At 36.7% G+C, this 10,059-nt stretch overlaps 1 protein-coding gene across 1 annotated transcript in view; it reads left to right on the top strand.

Annotated features, from left to right (window-relative positions):
* Window positions 1–2,618: 2,618 nt before the first annotated feature.
* Window positions 2,619–10,059, top strand: part of LOC306985598 (uncharacterized protein) — an 83,603-nt gene continuing 76,162 nt past the window's right edge. The window contains exons 1-2 of the mRNA XM_079588027.1: window positions 2,619–2,740; window positions 2,900–3,210. The gene's annotated coding sequence lies outside the window, so the exon portion shown is untranslated. The remainder of the gene's footprint in view (window positions 2,741–2,899; window positions 3,211–10,059) is intronic.

The following is a 10,059-nucleotide window of genomic DNA, read 5'->3' as shown; positions in this document are numbered from 1 at the left end:
CCTCCGAGCTGACCATCAAAAGTGAGGACGGCAGTCTAACCGCAAAATATTACACAATCCACTCAACAAAGATGAGCTGTCATGAATATGAGTCGAGATTTTTTTTCCATAAAGGTTGGCACAGATGATTGGCACCGTTACTTTTTATCATTAGCCTACAACAATAGGTTTGTAGTTGCGCTCGAGCTTGAGCGGATAGCTGGAAAATATCAAGGTAAGAGATGATGTTGAAAATGATTGTAATGGAACAGAAACGGCTTATGGGCCGCTTTCAGGTGTTGGATGAAAAACATAATCATTCTGGACAGAAATGCTTCTTATTATTCAGACAACTGTCAGTCACGACTTTGATACACAGACAAAAGCAGCATTTAATATGAGTCTTGTATTCGTTTATGAAGTGAAATGAAGCAATCTTAGATTTATGATGTAACACACATAACATTCTTAAATTAGAAGACTAACAATGTCTGTTTGACCTTGGTTAGATTCTGATGTATACTGGAATGATGTTATCATTATTAACAAAACTTGTTAAAATTATATAAATATTTTTGGTTACACTTTATTTTAAGGTGTCAAGTGTAATTATACATTTAAGTACTGAGTTATATTAAGCAACTACATAGGGTTTGGTTGAGGGTTAGTTGCATGTAATTATGAATTACATTTTTAAAATGTCAAAAAGCTTGAGTTTCAGGTCAGTGATAGATAGATAGATAGATAGATAGATAGATAGATAGATAGATAGATAGATAGATAGATAGATAGATAGATAGATACAGACTGATGTGGGAGTCTTCATCGGATGTATTGTTTGGCATTTATTTATATTCCTCTGATTTTCAAATTAGTTTTCTTTTTTATAGCAAAACTAATAATAATAGACAGTGCTGGATCATAAAAAAGATTAGATGTGCTTGTCTGGAGCCAAAAGACAGCCTGATCTATATTCAAATCATATGAGATTCCCACCCACGGCTTTAAAACACAGACAAATAAAACACAAAGTGTCAGTGCAGGGCTTGGGAAACTTATAAAGTCTCTTTTTTGGATGTGTTGGATGGGGATAGTAAAGTGGGGGAAATATTTGCATATTTAAGGATTTGAAAAAACAAAACAAAAAAACATCTAAGAATACTGCATTCTCCATGGGTAGGGCTATTTTGTTTTTGTTTCATTTCTGTGTTTAAAACTATCCAAACATATACTTTTTTCATAGAAAATATCAAAAGCTTGTCTGACATTACAATGATAAAACACCATTTTAACCGCAAATAATGACATCGCTATCTCCATGCAACATTAAAATGAAACACAAACAAAATCTTAAAGTAGGCCTATCCTTTAGTTCAGTGTTTCTCAACTTGGTGGGTCGCAAGGCCGTTTTAAGTGGGTCACGGAGTGTGTAGTCAGAGAAACACAACAACAAAACACTTAGGCTAATTACAATGTTTTTCTGATGCGCACGACTTTAATTTTGAATGACATCCGTGAAAAAGCGGCTGACCCTTCTGCAAAGACTTTGCTCTTCTATCAGACAGAACACGCTTTTCATTGCACCGCTCTACTTTTCCATTGTTTTTCTATGTAAACACGCACTATACACACGTGTTTGACCATCTGTTTTGTTCCACTGACCTGCGTCTCGTGTTGTCCTGACTCAGTATCTGCTGTATACCATACTCTGGGTTTGGGCAACACTTTTACAATACATTTGCTTGGTTCAACTTCCTAAAAATGTTCAACAGCTGAACCATTTGAGAGCCACTGCTTTAATCTAAATGAGGGCAAACAAAAACTCCTATATGATTGATTCTATGCAATGAACTTCACAAACCTTACATCAAAGATTTAACAGATTAATTCCATTGCATTGGTTTTTTATATTACTTGGGTTTACCCTTGTCTAATATATTCAGGATTCACTGTTGTTCCAGAGTCGTCCTAAACCATATAGACTGATGTGGGAGTCTTCAGGGGATGTACTTGTTTGGCATTTAATTATCTTCCTCTGATTTTCAAATTAGTTTTCTTTTTCATAGCAAAAAAATTATAATAATAGACACTGCTGGATCATGAAAGATTAGATGTGCTTGTCTGGAGACAGCCAAAAGACAGCCTGATCTATATTCAAATCATGTGAGATTCCCACCCACAGCTTTAACACGAAAAAATAAAACACTTGTAAGGCAATTAAAGAGAGAATATGTTCGGGGTTTCAGTTCTGCATGGCTTACTCTTTTACTACATATTGTTCTTATGCTGATCTTTATTCAGAATGAAGATATTGCGGGGTTAATATAATCTAAAAGCCTTTTGAAAATGGAGTGTTAACTTAACGCTTTAATGCATCATATAGGGCTGCGCAGTTTTTTTTTTTTTTTTTTTTTTTTTTTTTTTTTTGTCAAGTTCGCGCGAATGGCGCGTTTACGGGCGAATGATTTTATAGTGCTTTTTGTGCATTCACGCGTTTGACGCGAATTCGCGTCTGCCGCCCGAGTTGAAAAATCTGAACTTCTGCGTCAATTCGCGCCGCGTTAACCAATCAGGAGCCTGCTTGCTTCACGTGGCATAAAGTGACATAGTATAACAAGCTCCCGGCCGCTCGAAGCCACTCATTCAAAATGGAGGAGAAACTCATTTTAGCTGTGAGTGGTCACCCAGAATTTTCACTCAAGTTCCCATTTTTATAGAGACAGGAACAAAAAGGACCTCGCTTAAGATAAGTGAGGAGATGGTAAGTTGTAAGATATAAAAATTTCACTTTTGTGTCACGTTATTGACCTAACGTTACTAACCAGCTAGCAAGCTGCCGTGCTGCTAGTTTACAACTATTTCCCCGCAAATATACAACTAACAGTTACCTTTTCACTTACAAGATAATGTGTTTATTCAGAGGATGTCTGCCGTAAAAAGTGGAAAAGCCTCAGACGTACCTGAAGGAGAAGAGGAAGGAGATGGAGAAGAGGAAGGAGATGGAGAAGAGGAAGGAGATGGAGAAGAGGAAGGAGATGGAGAAGAGGAGTGGGTCAGCAGCAGGGTCTGGGAAGAGGTGGAAGTTTTCTCAGATCTTGGGATTCCTCGACCCCTTCGTCACTCCACGAGTAACAACGAGTAACGTGGAGGGGTTCGAGGCCTGGATCGGAGAGCACAACCACCTCGAGGACCAGGGACACCCCGAAGAACAATCAGGGGAGACAGTGACAGGTGTGTTTCCAATAAAGACACATTACAAGGCATATATGCTGTCATGTTTACAGATGAAGAAATGTAATCTCTCTGAGTAGGCCTATTGTTACCAATGTGTCGTCTGTCGTATTAACATTTAACCCTCAGAAGGTCTTCGTTTTGGAGTCACCTCGGTCCGGGTATCATTCGTTCATTTGTTTTTGCTTTCACATATAAAAACGGAAAAACGAGAAAACAGCTCCTTTTTCCGTTTTTCCGTTTTTTTAGAAAAACGAAAAAACGAAATTATGACTTGATTTTTGATTTACCCGTTCTTGCACGGAACTCAGAAAAAACACTTGATATTCCGATTTTCCCCTGTGGGTGGTGCTAAATCTGATTGGCAGGAAATGCATTAATTATTTTTCAAATTAAGAGTTTACCCACATAAAATTAATAGTCTATATGCATGCTATTTATTACCCAATTATTTGCCTGAAAAAATCTATTGAAATAGCCTAAATGTAAAACATGGTTATCAGAGGAAAGGCAGAATGGAAAGGCCATTCTTAGTGCATTCCTCGCAATATAGGTTTCTTTTGCATTCCCTTGCCAATAGATTTTGTTATCCCTTTATATCTTCCGGATATACTCTTGCTCAGGCCATCCTTAAAAATATTTTGATTTGCCTTAACAGCAAAAAAAAAAAAAAAATTGTCGGTAGGTAGGTCTATTTTTTTTTTTTTTTTTTCAAGATTCAGTGTGAAAAATTAAGTACAACTTTGGTCAAGGTGATTATATGTTGAATGTAAACAAATGTGCATATCGGGACTTCACTGACAGTTTTCCAGAAATGGTGCCAGTTAAAGAGTTTAAAAAAGCAAAAATAAATAAATAGGGATTTTGATAAAAAAAATTATAATAATAAAAGTAGCCTACTCATTTCAAACTTTTTTATAGATATATTTCTCAGGTCTGTGACTGTGAGGCAAGTAGCTTATATTCTGAGTTTCGGTTTAAGAGAGGAGCTCCAGTTCCGGCGCCTCCGTGTCCTGATTATATTGCTTGCTTACCTCTTATTTAGGCTATTAAACCCAGGAAATTGGTTGATGAAACATTGATTTAAATTAAGATACAATTAATACAAAACGAAATTAACTTTAAAGACAGGCTTTCTACAAAAGCAAACTTAATGAAGTGGTCAAAATCATGTCTGCCCAGTGCCCACTACATTTGTCTCCCGACATTTTCGGAATCATCTTATCTTATTCATGCTTTTCACTTTTCATATAATCAACATAGATGAAATTTAAAAATATATATTATTTTATTAAAACATGAATATGAAACTAAATCGTTTTTAACGACTATAGGCTACAACACAGGGTTATATTACTCTACAGTCGTTAAAACTAGCCTACATATTTTCCTGGCCTTATATGGACCATAGATAGACAGTAAAAGAAAGTGTACACTCTAAAAAAATGCTGGGTCAAATATGAACAAACCCAGCCGTTGGGTTACATTTTTTAATTACATTTTTAACCCAACGTTTGGGTTTGTCCATATTTGACCCAAAATTGGGTTGAAACAACCCAGCATTTTTTAGAGTGTAGGTGTAGTCATGTACAAAATATGCCTTTGTCCATTAAAATGATAGCCAATCATGTCTTTATCACACTTCTACGTTCAAAAAGCTGAAGCAGCCCCCCAATGGACATTCGTGTTAAAATATCAAATTCTGTACACACTTATTAATAAAGCATGTATACAGATTAGCAGATGAGCCCAATACGAACATTGTTTTTAATTGCACAATAGCGTTTCCTCCCATAGAAAACCCTTATAATAAAGACAAAGCTTAATGTGGCTTAGGCTACTTCAGTGATAAAGATCAAATGCTGTACACACCTTATTAATAAACTATCCTACAGAGAAGCAGATGAACCAAAAATATGAACGCAACGCATTTAATCACACGTTAAGCGTTTTCTTCCCATAGAAACCCTTTATTAAGGCAAATAAAGGTGGCTCTTAACGTGGCTTTCTAGGATGACATTGCGGTGCACAGCAAATCCTTTAAATGGTAGCCTATTCAATGCAAAACAAAAATGAAAAATATAAGTAGCCAATAAAATAAATAATTAGCCCACAAACAATATTTATTTTAAAGCCTAGACGAATGTATTTAAAGAAAAACACCAGCGTTGGGCGTTTATAGGCTTAATGTTTCAGCCGCCCTTTTCAAACTGGCGCAAGAAAATGCAACAGAATTTGATTTGTTAAACATGAAGAGGACTTATCCGTCTGGCATGACCGATCGCTCTAACGTTACCTGGATAAATATTTGCTGTTATTAAGCGCATATCCGAGTGTTTGTGTGGAGCGCGCACTGCATGACATGGAGGCGCCGGTGCCAATTCACTCTCATTTTCCTATCAACGGTGGAAACAACTTAAAATACTACTACATAAAAGAATAATACATCAGTCGCAAATACTTTTATTTGTGTAAGCTCACAACAAGAAAACGTTGTGCTTTTGTAAAATAAAAGAAAACGAACAGGGCGCGCTTTCATGATCTCTGTGAATTGGAGCGCGTCTCAAAAATTAACTGAAAAACTGCCTAGACAAGCCTCACAGACATGAGAAATATAGCTAGGGCCTATCTATATAGCTTATAAAAAATGTCCACCAACGGAAAAAATGCATTCGAAAGCAAATACGTACGGTACCATCTGATTATGTAATCCTGTCCGTATAAGGCGCATCTAGGCTACATTACAGCGGAGATGTATGGAGATATGTTTGCAGGCAGCCTACACTGATTTAGAAAAAAATGGTTTATTAATAAACAATTAAAATGCTTCGTTATTTTTTTCAGACACATTTATTATCATTAGTCTACTTTTCCTGGTGATTTGCGGCAAGTTTTATGCATGCGATTGAGCGCGGAGCCCAGGATTGAATATAAACGTGCGATTAGTCCTAATTGCTTAAATGAATGACTGCTATCTAGAAAAATCTTTAGTCTATGGCAACTGTAATCAATAGACTACATTTAATATTTAACATTATTTAACTAATTAGTATCCAGCTCAGTTAATTAGTTAAAATAATAAAATAAAGTTTAAATTAATATACTAACCATATATTTCTATATAGCATTGCTTATTCCACTACACAAAGGACTGTTTATAAGATGACAATCCGTTATACATGTGAAGATTGTCTGTATCTTGAAGATTTTTGAATTGTATTTGTATTGTATCTTCTGTTATAAAGACGAAGATTGACATTATAAAATAGACCACAAAATACACCACGAAACTAGTTGAGGATAAAAAAAAATGGTATTATAATTGGTACAATTCCAGCATTATGGACGTGACATTTCAATTGCATTGAATACCAATATATTCAAACTGTTTATATCCATAGGCCTACTCTCTTTATAAAGGCGTCGAAACATTTTAAAAATTTAAGTCTACACGTGCGTTTTATATTTAATATAAGGGACATACACATGCTACATGGGTGACAAAGGTGACCTGACAAAAAAAAATCTAAATATTTTTAGTAGCCTAGGCTAATTCAGTGAATTATGAAGAAGGGTAGGCTACTCCCGGATGAAGAAGGGGCGGCTCTCCACAGAACATAAAATATGAATTTTACTAGGCGAACATTTTCTCAAAATCTCTCTCTTTCACCAAAGTGACAGATAAAATCTGCTTATTTATTATAGTAAAAATTATCCAGCAATTACGTTTTTTAGTACTCGATCGAATTCAAGATGTATAGCCTAAGCTTAGATCAAATGAGGCTACGGGTCATAAATAACAAATAGCCTTTTGTCTGACAACTGTCAATGCGTGAACATGTTTATATTTAGGCTATTTCAATAGATTTTTTCAGACAGTTAAGCCAAATAATTGGGTAATAAATAGCATGCATATAGACTATTAATTGTATGTGGGTAAACTCTTAATTTGAAAAATAATTAATGCATTTCCTGCCAATCAGATTTAGCACCACCCACAGGGGAAAATCGGAATATCAAGTGTTTTTTCTGAGTTCCGTGCAAGAACGGGTAAACCAAAAATCAAGTCATAATTTCGTTTTTTCGTTTTTCAAAAAAAACGGAAAAACGGAAAAAGGAGCTGTTTTCTCGTTTTTCTGTTTTTAAATGTGAAAGCAAAAACAAATGAACGAATGATACCCGGACCCACCTCCTGGGCCTTCCCGGTCAGAAGTGACCGGACACCTACAAATTAAACTGTCTCCATCCCAGTAAAACCAATGCAATTTATTTTTGTTTTATAATATTTTTCTTTTTAATTTTGTATTTTGAGAGAATTTGATTGAATTTATTAATATTTATGCAATATTTATGGTCTATTTTTGCCAGTGAAAATAATACAAAAATGTATATATATATATATTTTTTTTTCTTATGCAGTATTTTAGTTTAAGGGTGTACTCACACTAGGCACGGTTGCCATGAACCGGGCCCGAGTACGATTGTCCCCCCTCCCCACTCCCCCTCTGGCCTGCACTCACATAGGGTTTCAGCATTCGTGCCGGAGCACGCTTACGTCATTATGGTGCGACGGTTTCGGTATAAACAGGAAGAGCGGCGCTCTCTGAACACAATGGAGTCCATCGCTCTGTTTTCTTTGTGGATAATTTTGTGTCGTTTGGTCCACGGTGGTCCACAGCCCTCTCACAGCCTGTTGTTAAACAGATGTGTCGCCTTAGTGGCGTGAAAATTTTCACGTAATCGTGCTGCTCGTATGAGGAGGTTTGCAAGGTACCAGCTGAAGTGCAGCAAGGACTTTGCAGCTTTGATTACGGACTACAATTTCCAACAAGCATTGTACCTCTGCCGTAGACCAAAGTGACCCTTTCCCCGCAATGTTGGTTTTGGAGCGTCGCAAAACCGTGACGTCACGCGTCCTGTTCCGTGCTCCAGCACGGTTAGCGATCACACTGCATGCGAACCGCGCCCGAGTCCAACTGAACCGTGCTCTGGCCCACCTCTTCCAAGCGGGTCAGGGCCGGCTAATCGAGCCGTGCCCGGGCACGGTTCGGAGCACTCACACTAGTCAAACGAACCGCGCTTTGGTGGTCAAACGCACTCGGGCACGGTTCAAACTGGCTAGTGTGAGTACACCCTAATATAGAGTCTAGGCCTTCAAAAAAAAAATGTTTGAAGCAGATTAGCACCATCTGGTGAGAGTATGGAGAGAAAGCGTAGAACCATGGTGTAACCACTAGATGGCATAAACTGCACTCTATGGAGAGGCATGTGAATTCCCCAGCTGTTTTTATGGACACATTTACTTTTACATTTTTTTGAATATATATTTAAACAATCTCAAAAACTATTTCTTATCAAGTTTTAGATATATTTTTTTAGAAATAGTGATTTAAAGTGTTAGTTTTTGCATTATGATTAGTCAAACCTAAACATTGTGTTAAAAAGAGAAGCTTGCCTAGAAGAATTCTCCTAGAGTGGAAATCACACAATCCACCTAATATGTCATCATGGCTTAGTGATATAATGATGTTTAATATAAATATAAATATTATTTTAATATATACAATTTTTATTTATTTTTTAAATGTTTTCTCTCTTGATGTTTTAGAGTGTCACCCCTTTACTGCTGTGTACTTAAAAAAAAAAAAGAATTGTGAAATTTTGCCAGGAACAGGGACATTAAACACCATCACGCCGAAAAGGTAAGCTTAAGTTCGCTTTTACAGCTTCGTTATGCTAATAATTCTGCTCTTCTTATAAACTATTCTAATGTTCAGGGAAAATGTTTTTAAAAACTAAAAGAGTTGTCGGAAGCTTAGTGATGGTGACGTTGAAGTCGCGCGACCGTGGTTGAGTTCGTTTATAGCCTACCTTTAGCTTTTTACTTCTGGTGACTGCATTTAGGCTTCAAAAATACATAAAAGTTGTGTTCATCTGTGAAAATGATCTTGATGGACATAACGTGCATGTATCATAAACTTTGATCACAGAGCTTGTTTTTTTGCGATAATCCAAAAGCATATGGAAAAATCCTGTTGGGTTTTTGTCGAGGAAACCAGTGTGATGCGAACTGCCTTGTTGGCCTTCAAAGTGACGTCATACCTGCACTACTCTATTCCTAGCCTCTCTGAAATTGCCTTCCCTAGCTTTAAATTTGATTTTGCAAAGAGTTTCACCTTTATTACAGAAATGTTTATTACTGACAAATATTTTGTGTTTTCCAATTATTGGCTAATATTCCCCTCTAGTACATTTTAAAGTATTTCTTCCAGCTGATAGTAAATCCTTGAACATATTCTGGAGATTTCTCCGGTTTCCAAGGAAACTTTAAAAAAAAAAAAACTGTCTGATCAAAGCTTTGAGATGCAAGGACAGCAGAGCCAGATAGCGGAGTCATTGACTTCTGTGGTACAAACCAACGAATCATTCGCCCCTGAGGTTTCCCTCCGCGAGCAAACATGCTTTGTCTGCTCCCTTTATGATAAATGACTCCTATGTCTCATCCGATAATCAAAAACTATATATGGTGGACCATAAGCTGGCCTTGGAATTGCCCGAGGGAAGAGGGATTGTATGTAATGCTGTGACAGAGGACGAATTCAACTATTTGGTGTTTATTGACACCACAGGCATACAGATCTAATTCATACAGTCAGGGCAAGCGGCAAGACTCTCTGAATTAAAACCCTAAATAATGAACTGAAAGAAATTGCAAATGCTACTAATGCATGCAAATACTAGTGCATTTGTTTCCATATTTCTTACTTGAATTCGAGCTGTTTGCTTAGGCAAGCATCACTATTGTTATTGCTCACATTTACTCCTATTCTTCCCCAAACAAAACTTTGT

The sequence above is a fragment of the Phoxinus phoxinus genome (genome assembly GCF_949152265.1).
Source record: "Phoxinus phoxinus genome assembly, chromosome: 18".
Taxonomy (NCBI): Eukaryota; Metazoa; Chordata; class Actinopteri; order Cypriniformes; family Leuciscidae; genus Phoxinus; species Phoxinus phoxinus.
Note: the sequence above shows the minus strand (reverse complement) of the source record. Positions and strands in the feature narration are given on the sequence as shown.